The sequence below is a fragment of the Triticum dicoccoides genome, chromosome 7A (assembly GCF_002162155.2).
Source record: "Triticum dicoccoides isolate Atlit2015 ecotype Zavitan chromosome 7A, WEW_v2.0, whole genome shotgun sequence".
NCBI lineage: Eukaryota > Viridiplantae > Streptophyta > Magnoliopsida > Poales > Poaceae > Triticum > Triticum dicoccoides.
This window is the reverse complement of record NC_041392.1, coordinates 572,249,134-572,269,266: the sequence shown is the minus strand read 5'-3', so window position 1 is coordinate 572,269,266 and position 20,133 is coordinate 572,249,134. Positions and strand designations below refer to the sequence as shown.

Genomic DNA, 20,133 nt, shown 5'->3' with positions numbered 1-20,133 from the left:
CAACAATGTGGAGTTAAAGATTCCCGCAAAAAAAGCTACGGGTCAAAGATGTGGCCGATTGTCTCCATCCAGAACTCCTTGAGCTTATCCTTGTTAAGGAATTCGTCCAGCTCGATTTTCCTCTTGGGCAGGGATGACGAGGTCTTTTGATCGATGGATGGGTATAGGGTCGAGGGAATCGATTTGGTTTTACTGGGAGGGAGAAAAAACAGCAGGGAGGAATGATGTTAGGAGGTGAGGCGGAAATAAACTGTGGACGCCAGCCTACCAACTCGACAATGCAAAAATAAGCCCGTGGCAACCGGGAAGTGTTCTTAGTTAAATTCCATGAGGGCATGCCATTGAACAAAATTCAAATGAACCAATTCAGCTCACGTACACAAAAGCATGCCCTCATCCATGAAGTGTGTGGAGATCCGACAGAATAAGTATCAAAACAAAGTGTTATTAGCCCTGTTCAAGAATTCGTCCAATTAACCAGTTAACTTGCCAATTAATCCCTACTCATAGGGTCACCGAGTAGCCGATAAACCAATAAATCGTCTGATTAATTGATTAAATGGCCAATTAACTTGCTGATTAGCCTATTAATCCCCTACTCGCCAGCCAACCGTTAACGATTTCTTCAACGATGGTTATTAGTTAGATGCACGTGCGTTGCTATGACTATAATGCAAGTATGAGTTTCTAGAACTACTTCTTTAGACTGTAATATTGTCCAATGGCATGACATCTGGTAATTTTTTTTCTGCCACAAAAATCAACATGTTGGTGTTTAAGCATAAGGACATTCAATAATCAAGGAACTGATGGTAACAAATAAATATCAGTGATATAATTCATTCCTTTGCAAAGTGGTGAAGTAGCAGCACATCACATCACAGAAATCACAAGGCTGCAAAAAAGATAGTGTCGCAATATTACTGACTACCAAGAAATTGATAGATGGATGACAGATGTGGAGGCACATCACTGCAGTTCTCACTGCCGGCACAAGGTCTGGACAACACATAACCGACAAGCACAACTTTCGCCTACAGGACCATTTCTCTCCATCATCTCCGACCTTGTTACAACAAACTAATACAAGAAACTGAAAAGAAAACTATGAGTAAATGAACACATGAACAAAGAAGAGATATCAATAAGAAATTATTTCTATGGTTTCACATGTAGACTTTGTAACTCCAATCCTTGAAGCCCCTTTACTCCACCGTGGAAAAACAAAAGGCACTTGTACCATACTTACCTCGTCATTCATTTCTTAATTTTTTTCATCAAGTTCATTTCTTTTCTTTTTTTCATCAAGCAATCCAAACTTGATGAAAAAAAATTAAGAAATGAATGACGAGGTAATAAGATGCAGCGTTGCTAAGGAACGCCGCTTCCTCCCTGCATTGAAGGGCCTCGGCCGCGCAACAAAGAGACAACATAGGTCATGTGGCTGGGGTGCGTGACTGTGAATGACCTAACACTGGTAGCAGAATAGTATACAAATAACCTTGTTAGCTGCGACGTTGCTTTGAGGCACTGGTCTCAGACAATCCAGGAAAACTATGATCTGGATAATACCAACTCCCTCCAATAAAAGCACTGAAATAACAGTTGTACGCATAGTAAGCATGATCAATATAAAAATAAGCATACGCATAGTAAGCATGATCAATAGAGGAAAATAAAACAGAAATCGCTCTCCGAGGTTAAAAGTGTAACAAGAAACCCAATAAGCATTGAGCCCCTCAGTGAGGCGCAAGCTGGTAATATACATATACACATCGCAGAAGAGACAACCTTGAACCATGCCTCCTCTCCTGCACACCATGTACACGGCGCAAGCCCGATGCCACCCATCCTTTGTGCGCCTTGCTGCTCTGGTGGCGGCACGCGAATGCAGGGAAGTCTTTCGCATGAGGCACGAGAAGGTTCTCCCGGAAACCCATGCCCGGGCCTAACATCAGGAGCTCCGCATGGTTCGGATGGTTGGAAGAGAAAATGTGTGAAAGTTGCTTACCTACATCAAGTCACTGTAACTTGAGCATCCTAATGTATGACCTGCTTACTTGAGGGGACAGAGAGAGCCTATGGAATGTAAGTTCCTTGGTTAATATTGAGTTTCCATCAATGTTTCTAGAGGGGGATTACCCCAGCTAACTGGATTTCAGAGAAGAGCATGATTCTGAGGTTCTCCAACCGCAACCTCTGTTAATATTTTATTTTTTCATTGTTTCTGCATTTTACTCCATGTACTGCAAATTTTGCGAGTTAGTACATAATTAAGTAAACCAATATCTAAAATTTATGTCGTGGTCTATATGAACATAAATAGTGAATAACATTTTACGCACTTCTAATGTTTTTGCTCTCTAATTCGTAGGTACTTGTTATATTCAGTTTGTCACTATGAGATAAGCTAATAAGCACGGCGTGGACATAATTAATTAAACCTCATCCGTTGTTCACAACTTTGATTTATTTACTTCTCTCTCTGTCATGAGATAGGGCAATAACCACAAAGGTGTATGCTATTGATCTGCTATTCACATCTTGCTTCCAGGTTGCTCAAAGTCTAAGCTAATAATATAATGCTACATTATTCTCAACTAAAACCATGCCAACTTCTGAACTTCAGGCTACAGAGGTGTAGGTTGCTTACTACCTAAACGGAACTGATGAGATCAAGAAAGATTAATTATACCATTAATCGATTATGAGCATGCCTGTGGCACATCTTCCAGTTACATGCATCAAATTAAGGTTATTTAGCTTATACCCAAAATTGTGCTGCATAGCAGAATGTATCTCAGCTAATGATGGTGGGTGGAAACTCCATAAGACCAAGATACACCTGCTTAGCTTGCATGAATGATATGGAGTTGAAATCTCTGTAAGATATGAATTAGTTCATGCATATTGAAGTTATATGTAACAATTCTGGAGCAAGCAGAGAGAACAAGCTCTAGCTAAAGGATAGGACAACATAATATATCCATGAAGATTTGCTCGATATAGCATTGTTCATTCTTAGCCCAGTAAGCCTGTAGTACATGAGGAATGTGCGACATAAAGTCCCTCTATAACTCCCAATCATGTGGGTTGAGTAATAACATCCTGCAGATGTAGACAAAAAAATTATACCATAAAATATTTGTTTGCAAAACGGCTATTATACACATCAGGAGATAAGAAACTACGTTTCTGAATCCAACCTTTGTTGCATTAATAGAAGCATTTCAAAATGTTGTTTAATGGACAATGAAATAGGAAAGCCATATTTCTCCAACTTTAAAAACAAGTGATCTTGATATATATGTACATAATCTAGAGCCCGGTATCTATCCTTCACCTTGATATCAATTATCAAACAGATGTCGGATATACAACTACTATAATTTCCCGAAATGCTAAATTATTCAAACTATTTAAGAGAACCGCAGCAGTTAATCGAACATAAAACAATGGAGATATGAACCAAATACTATGTGTAAAGTGTAAACATTTTATAAACCTTTGTATCCCTTGAAGCTTCAGGGATATCTCATCGGCTATGTTGCGTGCCAGTTGCAGGAGAAGGGCCATAAGGACCCCTTGGTTTAGAGGAACATGGTTCGCTCCACACAGCCCTTGTAAATCAACCTGGCCGAATGGGCATTTAGAGTATCAGGTATCCACAATTATACATATGGTCACTAAAACGGTGTATGACTTGATAAAACTGAGAAATTTTAGACCTTGTGGGTTGAAAGCCAAGCTCATTTATACATTTCAAAATTATCTTTTAAAATAACAAATAACATTGAAGGCATACATGTAACTGTGTTCTACGTGTACAAAAATAATTCTCTCGTGAGGTTGTACCATATAACATAAATTTTCAGTCACTTGGTTCAGTTATGCAGAGATGGTGTTCTCATTTCCGGTTTCTAGTGGATACAGAAGAAACAACTTACATTCTGAGGTGAACAACGAACTATATCCACAGCTTCCTGATTGTTTAAGTGCTCACATAGTCCATCTGATGCAAATATAACAAACTGATATTTTGCACAGTCTATGTTCTTCAATGGATGGTTCGGGACAAAGAATTGGATTATGGAAGGGCCTTCGAATATGGAACCAGGCCAGAAGGGGCTCATGATTAAATTCCGAACTTTTTAGGTAGGTGTGGCCAATCATTCTGGAAACCTGAATACAAAGAAAAAAACATAGCACGAGTAATTATTATGTGAGATATGTCAGAAGACATCGACCTTGGGACTTTGCACAAATGGTATGCTCTAGGCATCATTAATCCATGAAATGGGGCGCAAATTGAAACCTTTATCAAATAAACTCCTGGCCCAGGTTTACACAGAGGAGTATTTATAGACATCATCAATTTTACAGAGGCCGGCAAAATGAAATACCTGAATAATGCCCTTCATGCATCAAACTTTGTGTTTCAGGGCCATGATCCGGGGGTCATTTGGGTGTACCTGTCTTAGCTCATCCCTTACAGCCAGAAAGCTCGCGTTATGCTCAGATGACAGCTGAACTGCCTTAATGTCTTTGGCGCCTCTTTCGACCCTCCCGGGGACAACACATGAATCACCAGTGTTTGCTATGTAGAGGACCCCTTCATTGATAATGCCAACCAAACAACATGACCCAACCGAGGAGATCTGCGGTTTGACGAGCCATTGCTTCCTCACGTGATTCAGAAACACCTCCTCCATGGCAGTGTAGGATCTGTAGAGGATGTCGGCCGAGAGGTCTATTGTTCCATCGCAAACTCTGCATTGAAGTAATCATCAGCCAGCTATAACTAACAAACCAATTGAAAGTCTGATGATTCATTCATCTAAAATGGCAAACCACCATATCTAACTTATTGAGGAATATACTATTGTAACATGAATTGTGAAGGACCTGATATCATGGAAGCTTCTGAACAAGCAATCCCAAATCATGACATAAGTATTTCATCAACAAATAAGTGTCACATTTCAGGTAATAGTCAGGCATGTGTATGTTTGCAGCAGGAAATAAATAACGCACAACTGCTCAACGGCGAGGAACAACTGCAAAGGCGATGCCGCCCAGGTCCACGCAAGGCTGAACCCGGTGGTGTCCAAGTGGTGCCGGGTAGCAGCGAGCGCCTCCACAGCGCCTTCCGCCACCACCAGTGCCCGCCACCGGCACCCATCGCCCCATTATCTTTTCGCTGCAGCTGCACGAGCACGACACAGGAGCAGGGTAAATAACAGCAGCATGAACACACAGGGAGGCCAACCACGAACAATAACATCAGTACGGGTCGGCCACGAGCAGAAGCGGCATGCATCAGCAAGAAACAGCAGCGGCAACATGACATGGCGACTACAGCGCACGAGCACACGGGCCCGACAGCGGGTAATAGCAGCACCTGCAACATGACAGGGTGGCGGCGTCGAGCTGGTAACCCTAATCCTAGCTCGCCGGCCAGGGGAAATTGGGTGAGCGAGAGAGAGAGAGAGAGAGAGGACTGGCCTAGCCGGCGTCGCCGTCGAGGACCATGGGGTATCGCCGGGAGGAGCCGCCGAGGACCATCGAGAATCGCCGGGAGGAGCCATCGAGGACCACAGGGAATAGCCGATAGGAGCCTCCCTCGTCTTTCATCGAGCACCAACAGCGACAGAGAGGCGACAGCTTTCGAGAGGAGAGAGAGTGATCTGTAGAGAGGCACGGGATCTCCGCGTCGGCGAAGGGAGACTCCTCTCGGATCTCGGCGGCGGCGTAGGGGCGTCCTGAAGGGGATCGGAGGCGTTGGCGGCCAACGGAGATAGCGCACGGATCGAGGGTAGTCTGGAGGCATCGATCCTTGTTGCGAGCGCGATGGCAAGGGGTTCGGCGGCAAAGGGATCGGCGGGGTTGGATCTGGGCGCTCCCTCTCCCTTTCCTTCCCTTCCCTTCCCTTGGGATTCCCTTGGGAGAGGAGATCGCCGGCGGCGGGGTTGGATTGGGGTGCGGCGGCGGCTGCGACTGGAGACGGGAGATGAGGTAGGGCTAGCGAGGGAATGGTTCCGTCAAGACGGTAAAACCAGCGGAGGGAAGGTGGTGGACGGAACAAAAAAATCTAGGAAGGTTAACCTACAAAAAAAATCGGACGAAAGTGGTGGGACGAAAATTAACCGGCGAAGACTACCAACTACTCCATTAGGAGTAGAGACTAGGGAGTCCTAGTAGGACTCCAGCGTGCCCCCTCCTAGGGCCGGCCTCCTCCTCCCTTGCTGCTTTATATACGGGTGCAGGGGGGCACCCCAAAGACACAAAATTGATCATTGATCTCTTAGCCGTGTGCGGTGCCCCCCTCCACCATAATCCACCTCGATAATACTGTAGCGGTGCTTAGGCGAAGCCCTGCGTCGGTAGAACATCAACATCGTCACCACGCCGTCGTGCTCACGAAACTCTCCCTCAACACTCGGCTGGATCGGAGTTCGAGGGATGTCATCGGGCTGAACGTGTGTTGAACTTGGAGGTGTCGTGTGTTCGGTACTTGATCAGTCGGATCGTGAAGACGTACGACTACATCAACCGCATTGTGCTAACGCTTCCGCTTTCGGTCTACGAGGGTACGTGGACAACACTCTCCCCTCTCGTTGCTATGCATCACCATGATCTTGCGTGTGCGTAGGATTTTTTTTGAAATTACTACATTCCCCAACAGTGGCATCCGAGCCTAGGTTTTATCCGTTGATGTTGTGCATGAGTAGAACACAAGTGAGTTGTGGGCGATATAAGTCATACTGCTTACCAGCATGTCATACTTTGGTTCAGCGATATTGTTGGATAAAGCGGCCCGGACCGACATTACGCGTACGCTTACGCGAGACTGGTTCTACCGACGTGCTTTGCACACGGGTGGCTGGCGGGTGTCAGTTTCTCCAACTTTAGTTGAACCAAGTGTGGCTACGTCCGGTCCTTGCGAAGGTTAAAACATCACCAACTTGACAAACTATCGTTGTGGTTTTGATGCGTAGGTAAGAATGGTTCTTGCTTAAGCCCGTAGCAGCCATGTACAACTTGCAACAACAAAGTAGAGGACGTCTGACTTATTTTTGCAGGGCATGTTGTGATGTGATATGGTCAAGACATGATGCTAAATTTTATTGTATGAGATGATCATGTTTTGTAACCGAGTTATCGGCAACTGGCAGGAGCCATATGGTTGTCGCTTTATTGTATGCAATGCAATTGCGCTATATTGCTTTACTTTATCACTAAGCGGTAGCGATAGTCGTGGAAGCATAAGAGTGGCGAGACGACAACGATGCTACGATGGTGATCAAGGTGTCGCGCCGGTGACGATGGTGATCATGACGGTGCTTCAGAGATGGAGATCACAAACACAAGATGATGATGGCCATATCATATCACTTATATTGATTGCATGTGATGTTTATCTTTTATGCATCTTATCTTGCTTTGATTGAAGGTAGCATTATAAGATGATCTCTCACTAAATTTCAAGATAAAAGTGTTCTCCCTGAGTATGCACCGTTGCCAAAGTTCGTCGTGCCCAGACACCATGTGATGATCGAGTGTGATAAGCTCTACGTTCATCTATAACAGGTGCAAGCCAGTTTTGCACACGTAGAATACTCAGGTTAAACATGACGAGCGTAGCATATGCAGATATGGCCTCGGAACACTGAAACCATAAGGTTGAGCGTGAATCATATAGTAGATATGATCAACATATTGATGTTCACCATTGAAAGCTACTCCATTTCACGTGATGATCGGTTATGGTTTAGTTGATTTGGATCACGTGATCACTTAGAAGATTAGAGGGATGTCTTTCTAAGTGGGAGTTCTTAAGTAATATGATTAAATTGAACTTAAATTTATCATGAACTTAGTCCTGATAGTATTTTGCAAATTATGTTGTAGATCAATAGCTCGCGTTGTTGCTTCCCTGTGTTTATTTTGATATGCTCCTAGAGAAAAGTATGTTGAAAGATGTTAGTAGCAATGATGCGGATTGGATCCGTGATCTGAGGATTTTTCTCATTGCTGCACAGAAGAATTATGTTCTTGATGCACCGCTAGGTGACAGACCTATTGCAGGAGCAGATGCAGACGTTATGAACGTTTGGCTAGCTCAATATGATGACTACTTGATAGTTTAGTGCACCATGCTTAACGGCTTAGAATCGGGACTTCAAAGACGTTTTGAACGTCATGGACCATATAAGATGTTTCAGGAGTTGAAGTTAATATTTCTAGCAAATACCCGATTTGAGAGATATGGACTCTCCAACAAGTTCTATAGCTAAAAAATATGGGGGAGAATAGCTCAAGCAGTGAGTATGTGCTCAGATTGTCTGGGTACTACAATCTCTTGAATCAAGTGGGAGTTAATCTTTCAGATAAAATAGTGATTGATAGAATTCTCTAGTCACCATCACTAAGTTAGTAGAACTTCATGATGAACTATAATATGCAAAGGATGACGAAAACAATTCCCAAGCTCTTCGCGATGCTAAAATCGGCAAAGGTAGAAATCAAGAAAAACATCAAGTGTTGATGGTTAACAAGACCACTAGTTTCAAGAAAAAGGATAAAGGGAAGAAGAAGGGGAACTTCAAGAGGAATAGCAAGCAAGTTGCTGCTCAAGTGAAGAAGCCCAAGTCTGGACCTAAGCCTGAGACTAAGTGCTTCTACTGCAAAGGGACTGGTCACTAGAAGCGGAACCACCCCAAGTATTTGGCGGATAAGAAGGATGGCAAAGTAAACAATGGTATATTTGATATACAGATTATTGATGTGTATTTTACTAGTGTTCGTAGCAACCCCTCGGTATTTGATATTGGTTCAGTTGCTAAGAGTAGTAACTCGAAACGGGAGTTGCAGAATGAACAAAAACTAGTTAAGGGTGAAGTGATAATGTGTGTTGGAAGTGGTTCCAAGATTGATATGATCATCATCACACACTCCCTATACTTTCGGGATTAGTGTTGAAACTAAATAAGTGTTATTTGGTATTTGCGTTGAGCATGAATATGATTTGATCATGTTTGTTGCAATACGGTTATTCATTTAAATTAGAGAATAATTGTTGTTCTGTTTACATGAATAAAACCTTCTATGGTCATACACCCAATAAAATAGTTTGTTGGATCTCGATCATAGTGATACACATATTCATAATAATGAAGCCAAAAGATGCAAAGTTAATAATGATAGTGCAACTTATTTGTGGCACTGCTGTTTAGGTCATATTGGTGTAAAGCGCATGAAGAAACTCCATGCTGATGGGATTTTGGAATCACTTGATTATGAATCACTTGATGCTTGCGAACCATGCCTTATGGGCAAGATGACTAAAGACTCCGTTCTTCGGAACAATGGAGCGAGCAACTAACTTATTGGAAATAATACATATTGATGTATGCAATCCGATGAGTGTTGAGACTCGCGGCGGGTATCGTTATTTTCTGACCTTCACAGATGATTTGAGCAGATATGGGTATATCTACTTGATGAAACATAAGTCTGAAACATTTGAAAAGTTCAAAGAATTTCAGAGTGAAGTGGAAAATCATCGTGACAAGAAAATAAGGTTTCTACGATCTGATCGCGGAGACAAATATTTGAGTTACGAGTTTGGTCTTCAATTAAAACAATGTGGAATAGTTTCACAAATTTGTGCCACCTGGAACACCACAGCATAATGGTGTGTCCGAACATCATAACCGTACTTTATTGGATATTGTACAATCTATGATGTTTCTTACCGATTTACCACTATCGTTTTGGGGTTATGCATTAGAGACAGCTGCATTCACGTTAAAAAGGGGCACCATCTAAGTCCGTTGAGACGACACAATTTGAACTGTGGTTTGGCAAGAAACCAAAGTTGTCGTTTCTTAAAGTTTGGGGTTGCGATGCTTATGTGAAAAAGTTTCATCCTGATAAGCACAAACCCAAATCGGAGAAATGTGTCTTCATAGAATACCCAAAGGAGAAAGTTGGGTACACCTTTTATCACAGATCCGAAGGCAAGACATTCGTTGCTAAGAATGGATCCTTTCTAGAGAAGGATTTTCTCTCGAAATAAGTGAGTGGGAGGAAAGTAGAACTTGATAAGGTAATTGTACCTTCTCCCTTATTGGAAAGTAGTTCATCACAGAAATCTGTTCCTGTGACTACTACACCAATTAGTGAGGAAGCTAACGATGATGATCATATAACTTCAGATCAAGTTACTACCGAATCTCATAGATAAACCAGAGTGAGATCCGCACCAGAGTGGTACGGTAATCCTGTTCTGGAAGACATGTTACTAGACCATGACGAACTTGCGAACTATGAGGAAGCGATGATGAGCCTAGATTCCGCAAAATGGTTTGAGGCCATGAAATCTGAGATGGGATCTATGTATGAGAACAAAGTGTAGACTTTGGTTGACTTGCCCGATGATCGACAAGCCATAGAAAATAAATGGATCTTCAAGAGGAAGATGGACGCTGATAGTAGTGTTACTATCTACAAAGCTAGACTTGTCGAAAAAGGTTTTTGACAAAGTTCAAGGTGTTGACTACGATGAAATTTTCTCACTCGTAGCGATGTTTAAGTCTGTCCAAATCATGTTAGCAATTGCCGCATTTTATGAAATCTGGCAAATGGATAAACAAAACTACATTCCTTAATGGATTTAAAGAAGAGTTGTATATGATACAACCAGAAGGTTTTGTCAATCTTAAAGGTGCTAACAAAATATGCAAGCATCTCGGAGTTGGAATATACGCTTTGATAAGTTGATCAAAGCATATAGTTTTATACAGACTTGCGGTGAAGCCTGTATTTATAAGAAAGTGAGTGGGAGCACTACAACATTTCTAATAAGTATATGTGAATGACATATTGTTGATCAGAAATAATGTAAAATTATTCTGCAAAGCATAAAGGAGTATTTGAAAGGAGTTTTTCAAAGAAAAACCTCGGTGAAGCTGCTTACATATTGAGTATCAAGATCTATAGAGATAGATCAAGATGCTTGATAAGTTTTTCCAATGAGTACATACCTTAACAAGATTTCGAAGTAGTTCAAAATGAAACAGTCAAAGAAAGAGTTCTTGCATGTGTTACAAGGTGTGAAATTGAGTAAGACTCAAAACCCGACCACGACAGAAGATAGAAAGAGAATGAAAGTCATTCCCTATGCCTTGGCCATAGGTTCTATAAAGTATGCCATGCTGTGTACCAAATCTATTGTATACCCTACATTGTTTTTGGCAAGGGAGAACAATAGTGATCTAGGAGTAGATCACTGGACAACGGTCAAAATTATCCTTAGTGGAATAAGGATATGTTTCTCGATTATGGAGGTGACAAAAAGATTCATCGTAAAGGGTTACGTCGATGCAAATTTTGACACTGATCCAGATGACTATAAGTCTCAATCTGGATACATATTGAAAGTGGGAGCAATTAGCTAGAGTAGCTTCGTGCAGAGCATTGTTGATATAGAAATTTGCAAAATACATACGGATCTGAATGTGGCAGACCCGTTGACTAAACTTCTCTCACAAGCAAAACATGATCACGCCCTAGTACTCTTTGGGTGTTAATCACATAGCGATGTGAACTAGATTATTTACTCTAGTAAAACCTATGGGTGTTGATCACATGACGATGTGAACTATGGGTGTTAATCACATGGTGATGTGAACTATTAGTATTAAATCACATGGTGATGTGAACTAGATTATTGACTCTAGTGCAAGTGGGAGACTGGAGGAAATATGCCCTAGAGGCAATAATAAAGTTATTATTTATTTCCTTATATCATGATAAATGTTTATTATTCATGCTAGAATTGTATTAACCGTAAACATAATACATGTGTGAATACATAGACAAACAGAGTGTCACTAGTATGCCTCTACTTGACTAGCTTGTTGATTAAAGATGGTTATGTTTCCTAACCATAGACATGAGTTGTCATTTGATTAGCGGGATCACATCATTAGGAGAATGATGTGATTGACATGACCCGTTCCGTTAGCTTAGCACCCGATCATTTAGTATGTTGCTATTGCTTTCTTCATGACTTATACATGTTCCTGTGACTATGAGATTATGCAACACCCATTTACCGGAGGAACACTTTGTGTGCTACCAAACATCACAACATAACTGGGTGATTATAAAGGTGCTCTACAGGTGTCTCCGAAGGTACATGTTGGGTTGGCGTATTTCGAGATTAGGATTTGTCACTCCGATTATCGGAGAGGTATCTCTGGGCCCTCTCGGCAATACACATCACTTAAGCCTTGCAAGCATTACAACTAATGAGTTAGTTGCGGGATGATGTATTACGGAATGAGTAAAGAGACTTGCCGGTAATGAGATTGAACTAGGTATTGAGATACCGACGATCGAATCTCGGGCAAGTAACATACCGATGACAAAGGGAACAATGTATGTTGTTATGCTGTCTGACCGATAAAGATCTTCGTAGAATATGTGGGAGCCAATATGAGCATCCAGGTTCCGCTATTGGTTATTGACCGGAGACGTGTCTCGGTCATGTCTACATAGTTCTCGAACCCATAGAGTCCGCACGCTTAAAGTTTCGATGACAGTTATATTATGAGTTTATGAGTTTTGATGTACCGAAGGAGTTAGGAGTCCCCGATGAGATCGGGGACATGACGAGGAGTCTCGAAATGGTCGAGACATAAAGATCGATATATTGGACGACTATATTCGGACATCGAAAAGGTTCCGAGTGATTCGGGTATTTTTCGGAGTACAGGAGAGTTACGGGAATACGTATTGGGCCTTATCGGGCCATACGGGAAAGAAGGAAAAGGGCCTCAAGGGTGGCTGCACCCCTCCCCTTGGTCTGGTCGGAATTGGACTACGGAAGGGGGACGCCCCCTTCCTTCCTTCTCCTTTTCCCTTCCTCTTTTCCTATTCCATATGGGAGGTGAAATCCTACTAGGACTAGGGAGTCCTAGTAGGACTCCACACTTGGCGCGCCCCCTCCTAGGGCCGGCCTCCTCCTCCCTTACTCCTTTATATACGGCTGTAGGGGCACCCCAAAGACACAACAATTGATCATTGATCTCTTAGCCGTGTGCGGTGCCCCCCTCCACCATAATCCACCTCGATAATACTGTAGCGGTGCTTAGGCAAAGCCTTGCGTTGGTAGAACATCAACATCGTCACCAGGCTGTCGTGCTGACGAAACTCTCCCTCAACACTCGGCTGAATCGAAGTTCGAGGGATGTCATCTGGCTGAACGTGTGCTGAACTCGGAGGTGCCGTGCGTTCGGTACTTGATCAGTCGGATCGTGAAGACTTACGACTACATCAACCGCGTTGTGCTAACGCTTCCGCTTTCGGTCTACGAGGGTACGTGGACAACACTCTCCCCTCTCGTTGCTATGCATCACCATGATCTTGCGTGTGCGTAGGAATTTTTTTGAAATTACTACGTTCCCCAACACAAGACGTAGCAAGAAGGGTTTTTAGCGCCGTTGCCGGGGAGTCTACGCAAAAATTCAATATGCCAAGTACCCATCACAATCCCTATCTCTCGCATTACATTAGTTGCCATTTGCCTCTCGTTTTCCTCTCCCCCCGATTCACCCTTGCCGTTTTATTCGCCCTCTCTCTCTCTCCCTATCCTCCCTCTCTATTTGCCTCTTTTTGCCCGTTTGCTTTTTGTTTGCTCGCATGTTAGATTGATTGTTTGTCGCGATGGCCCAACCAAGATTTGGTGATCTTCACCTTAAAAGGTTAGAGGAAATCGAAAACAATGTTAGGAAGTTTATGGTTTTGCAATTTGAGAATAATAATTTCCTTAGAAACGAGCTTAAGGAACAAAAAAGTTTTATGAGTTATATGAATAAAGAGCTTGATGATATGTCTAAATAATTTGAGGGTATAAGATCCCAGATTGCTCGTCTAGAGAAGATGACTGCTGAATTTTCGGATATGCAAGCCACCTTAGTCAACAAGATGGCCGCTAAACCGAATACCTATGAAAATCAAGATGAAGATCTAAAAGTTATTGATGTGTCTCCAATTAAATCTTTATTTTGCAATATGAATCTTGATGAAACTGAATATGATCTTCCTTTACGTAGAAGGCGTTCTAAAAATTCGGAGTATTTAGATCTTAATGATGAAATTGATGAAAGTGGGATTGAAAGAAATAAAAATCTAGATGTTGCTAAACCCACTATATTGGATTTCAAGGAATTTAATTATGAAAGTTGCTCTTTAATTGATTGTATTTCCTTGTTGCAATCCGTGCTAAATTCTCCACATGCTTATAGTCAAAATAAAGCCTTCACCGAACATATTGTTGATGCCTTGATGCAATCTTATGAAGAAAAACTTGAGTTGAAAGTTTCTATCCCTAGAAAACTCTATGATGAGTGGGAACCAACTATTAAAATTAAAATTAAAGATCATGAGTTTTATGCTTTGTGTGATTTGGGTGCTAGTGTCTCTACTATTCCCAAGACTTTGTGTGATTTACTATATTTCCGTAACTTTGATGATTGCTCTCTAAACTTGCATCTTGCGGATTCTACTATTAAGAAACCTATGAGAAGAATTAATGATGTTCTTATTGTTGCAAATAGGAATTATGTGCCCGTAGATTTAATTGTTCTTGATATAGATTGCAATCCTTCTTGCCCTATTATTCTTGGTAGACCTTTCCTTAGAACGGTTGGTGCGATTATTGATATGAAGGAAGGAAATATTAGATTTCAATTTTCATTAAAAAAGGGCATGGAACACTTTCCAAGAAAGAAAATAAAATTACCATATGAAACTATCATGAGAGCCACTTATGGATTGCCTACCAAACATGTCAATGCCTAGATCTATCCTCGCTTTTATGCCTAGCTAGGGGCGTTAAACGATAGCGCTTGTTGGGAGGCAACCCAATTTTATTTTTATTCCTTGCCTTTTGCTCCTGTTTAGTAATTAATAAATTATTTAGCCTCTGTTTTGGTTGTGTTTTTTTGTGTTTAGTTAGTGTTTGTGCCAAGTAGAACCGTTGGGAAGACTTGGGGAAAGTCTTGTTGAACTTGCTGTAAAAAACAGAAACTTTAGCGCTCACGAGAACTGCTGTCATTTTTATTTGAAGAGTGCTATTTAGTTAATTATTTTTGAAGATGATTAATAGATAAATTCCTCACGTCCAGAAATTTATTTTAGAATTTTTGGGGTTCCAGATCTTGCGCTAGCTACAGATTACTACAGACTGTTCTGTTTTTGACAGATTCTGTTTTTCGTGTGTTGTTTGCTTATTTTGATGAATCTATTGTTAGTAAAATAGTTTATAATCCATAGAGAAGTTGGAATACAGTAGGTTTAACACCAATATAAATAAAGAATTATTTCATTACAGTACCTTGAAGTGGTCTTTTGTTTTCTTTCGCTAACGGAGCTCACGGGTTTTCTATTTTGAGTTTTGTGTTGTGAAGTTTTCAAGTTTTGGGTGAATTCTTTTGATGGATCATGGAACAAGGAGTGGCAAGAGCCTAAGCTTGGGGATTCCCATGACACCCCCAAGATAATACAAGGACACCAAAAGTCAAAGCTTGGGGATGCCCCGGAAGGCATTCCCTCTTTTCGTCCACTTCCATCGGTAATTTACTTGGAGCTATATTTTTATTCACCAACATGATATGTGTTTTGCTTGGAGCGTCTTGTATTATTTGTGTCTTTGTGTCTTAGTATGCCACAATCATCCTTGCTGTACACACCTTTTGAGAGAGCCATATATGAATTAAAATTTGATAGAATACTCTATGTGCTTCACTTATATCTTTTGAGCTAGATAGTTTTGCTCTATGTGCTTCACTTATATCTTTTGAGCTAAGTAGTTTTGCTCTATGTGCTTCACTTATATCTTTTGAGCTAGATAGTTTTGCTCTGTGTTCTTCACTTAAATCTTTTAGAGCACGGTGGTGGACTCGTTTTAAAGAAACTATTGATCTCTCATGCTTCACTTAAATTAATTTGAGAGTCTCTTAATAGCATGGTAATTTGCCTAATAATAATATGCTTGGTATTCAAGATTTGTGAAACTTTCTTTTGAGTGTGTTGAATACTAAGAAAAGATTGAAGCATGATAATTGTTTTGAGATATGGAGGTGATAATATTAAAGTCATGCTAGTTGAGTAGTTGTGAAGTTAAAGAATACTTGTGTTGAAGTTAGTGATTCCCGTAGCATGCACGTATGGTGAATCGTTATGTGATGAAGTCAGAGCATGATTTATTTATTGATTGTCTTCCTTATGAGTGGCAGTCGGGGACGAGCGATGGTCTTTTCCTACCAATCTATCCCCCTAGGAGCATGCGCGTAATAATTTGCTTTGATAACTTCTAGATTTTTGCAATAAGTATATGAGTTCTTTATGACTAATGTTGAGTCCATGGATCATACACACTCTCACCCTTCCACCCTTGCTAGCCTCTCTAATACCGTGCAACTTTCACCGGTATCATACACCTACCATATACCTTCCTCAAAACAGCCACCATACCTACCTATTATGGCATTTACATAGCCATTCCGAGATATATTGCCATGCAACTTTCCACCATCTAGTTCATCATGACACATCCATCATTGTCATATTGCTTAGCATGATCATGTAGTTGACATAGTATTTGTGGCAAAGCCACCATTCATAATTCTTTCATACTTGTCACTCTTGATTCATTGCATATCCCGGTACACCGCCGGAGGCATTCATATAGAGTCATACTTTGTTTTAGTATCAAGTTGTAATCATTGAGTTGTAAATAAATAGAAGTGTGATGATCATCATTCAATAGAGCATTGTCCCCCAAAAAAAGAAAGGCCAAAGAAAAAAAAGAAGGCCCAAAAAATATAATAAATAAAAAAGGGGCAATACTACTATCTTTTTTTCCACACTTGTGCTTCAAAGTAGCACCATGATATAGCGAGTCTCATATATTATGCTTGAAAGTAGCACCATGTTCTTCATATAGAGAGTCTCATATGTTGTCACTTTCATATACTAGTGGGAATTTTACGTTATAGAACTTGGCCTGTATATTCCAATGATGGGCTTCCTCAAATTGCCCTAGGTCTTCGTGAGCAAGCAAGTTGGATGCACACCCACTAGTTTCTTTTATTGAGCTTTCATACATTTATAGCTCTAGTGCATCTGTCGGGGGTTTGGTGCGACATATGCCAACGGATGGCTTATCATGGTGGGGGCGAGTAGAACGTCGCCGGTGCCTGGAAACGGGATGAGGCGAAGACATGCACGCCAGCGAATCTTACCCAGCTTCGGGGCTCTCCGGGGAGATAATACCCCTACTGCTGCTCTGCGGGGTCTCCGCATGATCACTATGGCCAAGTGTTTACACGGTTGATCCTTGAGCTGTTTCTGGTGGTAGAAGAGGGCAAGGCTAGCTCTCCCCTTCTATCTGTATGGTCTAGAACTACTGGGATCCAACCCCTTGCATGGGTGCCCTGGGGGGTTTATATAGGCCTACCCCCCAGGGGTACAATGGTAATTCAACTAGGCGCGGGCCCAGCCGTCAGTGCCTCCGACCTCCGAATTCTCCGCCGACTGCTGGGCCCGCCGACTGGTCTAGTACGGAGCCGACAGGCCGCGTCCGCCGCGGGCGGGTCTTGCCGGTCGCTGATTACTGTAGCCGTGCTTCTGATGACGCAGGCTTGGTCATGGGGTCGTGGCAACAGCCCCGCCGCCTGGCGGGCGATCACTGTGGCCACTCCCCATCTCATCTTGATTAATGGTGCGTGGGCCCCGGGGGAGGGCTCGGCCGACTCCCCCGGGCCGACTCCCGACGGGTCCGACTGGCGGTTCTCCCGCCGTCTCTCGAGGTCTCGCTGACTGGTGGGCCCCACTGCCTCTAGGCCGTATAGACAAGCCGTCGTGGGCGCAGGACTTGGTACTGTGGTGCTGATGTCAGGGCCGGCCGGGCAACAGTGCCACGCCGCACGGAGATCTTCCCGGGTACGGCGTGCTGTGGCCATGCCTGCCCTCGGTAAGGGGCGGGAGTGGGCTTCAATGTAGCCATGCCTCTGCCCCGTCCCCTTTGATGAGGTCATGGGTTTGCTGGAGTCGCCGGCCGACTCCCCAAAGCCGGCTTCTCTGGAGGTCGTCCCTAGAACTCGGCCGTGAGCGGGCAGTCAGCCGCCCTGCCGTCGACTCCTCAGGAGACGGCTCTTCGCCCTGGGGTCTTGAGGGGCGCAGCCAGCCCTGATGTCTTGAAAGGTTATGGGACTCGGGTTGGCCTACCCGTGGCCCATTACTCCGACAGTAGTCCCCGAAGCTGGTGAGGTGCCATGGACGATCGGCCGAGAAGCCTCAACACTTTCTCTTTCCGGGTGCTCAACACATGGTCTTGATTGACTTCTGTCGGGCCGTCTAGAAGGAGTCGGACTTGCTCGGTGTCTCGAACGTAGCGGCGGGATTTTAAGTGGCGTGCTAGCGAAGCCTCCAGGCCGCCGCCCGTTCTTGGCCTATCACGCGAGGGCACGTGGCTAGGCCGTCCTACTAGCCCACGCGTGTGACGGGACAGGCCCACAGGCGGGGCCCGCCACTACCGCGCCTCAACGCCCGAGCGAATCCGTTGTGGCCTCGGTGGACGGTTGGGATTCCCATGGAGTTACTACACGCAGTAACTTTACGTGGATTGTGGGGGTCGTGGGGTTGTGGGCGCAGTAAATCCCCACGCCCGCCCCCTCGGCTTCGCAGCCCACAGGGCTATAAGTAGGGGGAAGAGGGGGGCACGCGCGCCCCTCCTTCCCACTACCCCTCGCTCTCTTCCTCCTTACCACTCCTCGCACTACTCCTTCCTCTTCTCTTCTTTGCTCCGCCGCATGCCCAAGCTCCGGCGAACGCTGCGGCGACAACTTGCGATGAGTTCTTCCTCTGCTGCCGCGCCTCCCCGGGTGCGTTCCGGCACCTGGGACGGTTCCGAGGTTCATGAAGACCACATTGAGTTCCTCCGCCGGACCCGTCGGCTTCCCGGCGAGGATCGCGTGCAGGTGTGTCTTGCGCCGGAGGGGGAGATTTCCGCCGCCCCGCAGGAGGGCGAGCGGGTCATCTTCTGCTTGCACTGCCTGCGCGAGCTGGGGCTGCCGGCGAGCAGCTTTTTCTGGTCTTTCTTGGAGTTCTACGGCCTCCAGCCGCACCACCTCACCCCCAACACAATGGTGCTGCTGTCCGCCTTCGTGGCCTTGTGCGAAGGCTTCCTCGGAGTCCTCCCCACCCTCGAGCTTTGGGGGGAGTTCTTCTCCAAGCTCGGCACCCAGGCCGCGGGCGTGCCGGCTCAATGCGGCGCCTTCATCGCCGTGCGAAGGTCAGGAGCCGACAACCCCTTCCCCTCCATCTCGCTGATAAAGTCGGTGAAGATGTGGCAAAGATCCTACTTCTATGTTAGGAACGTCGCCACGAGGGGTGACTGGGTCAATCTGCCGGCTTTCGAAGCCGGCCCGCCGGCTGGGAGACTGCCCAACTGGTCGTACCGGGCCAGGTCGCTGACGCCTGCGGGATCCGGCGCCATCACACGACTCTGAGTGCTGACGCAATCGGAGGGTCTGACTGGTCCGGACCTGCTGGCCGCCTTCGTCTCGCGCTGAGTTCTCCCACTCCAAGGCCGCCCTCACATGATATGCCAGATGAGCGGGCACCATGACCCGAGTCAGATGTGCACCAAGGACATGCCTCACGAAGAGGTGGCCTTTATGGTGAACTACCTCTCGGACAGCAGGCTCCTGGAGGACTGGCGATTCGGCAAGGAGCCGTACTCCCGCGCCAACCCCCCGCCCGTGGTGAGTTGCCTTTCTTTTCTTTCTTTAGATTGTCTTCTTCTTGCCGGGTTTTGTTTTGACCAGTCGGCTTTGGTTAGAATCCCCTTCTTCACCCACCAGCCGGCACCTCGGGGCCGGCCCGTGAGTTCGTCGCCGACCGGGCGGAGAGCGACATCGACGACTCCGATCTGGGGGCGACGGCTCTGGAAGACGACGCCGAGGGAGGAGGAGGGACAGCAGGCGACTTCAGGCCTTCGGCTACCTTCGCCGACTGGCTTGAAGACAGCGCCGAGGGAGAAGTCGCCCCTCACCATCG

The 20,133-nt window shown here is 44.4% G+C and overlaps 1 pseudogene; it reads right to left on the bottom strand.

Moving 5' to 3' along the window:
* Positions 1-824: 824 nt before the first annotated feature.
* LOC119333636 overlaps positions 825-20,133 on the bottom strand; it is a 51,806-nt pseudogene continuing 32,497 nt past the window's right edge.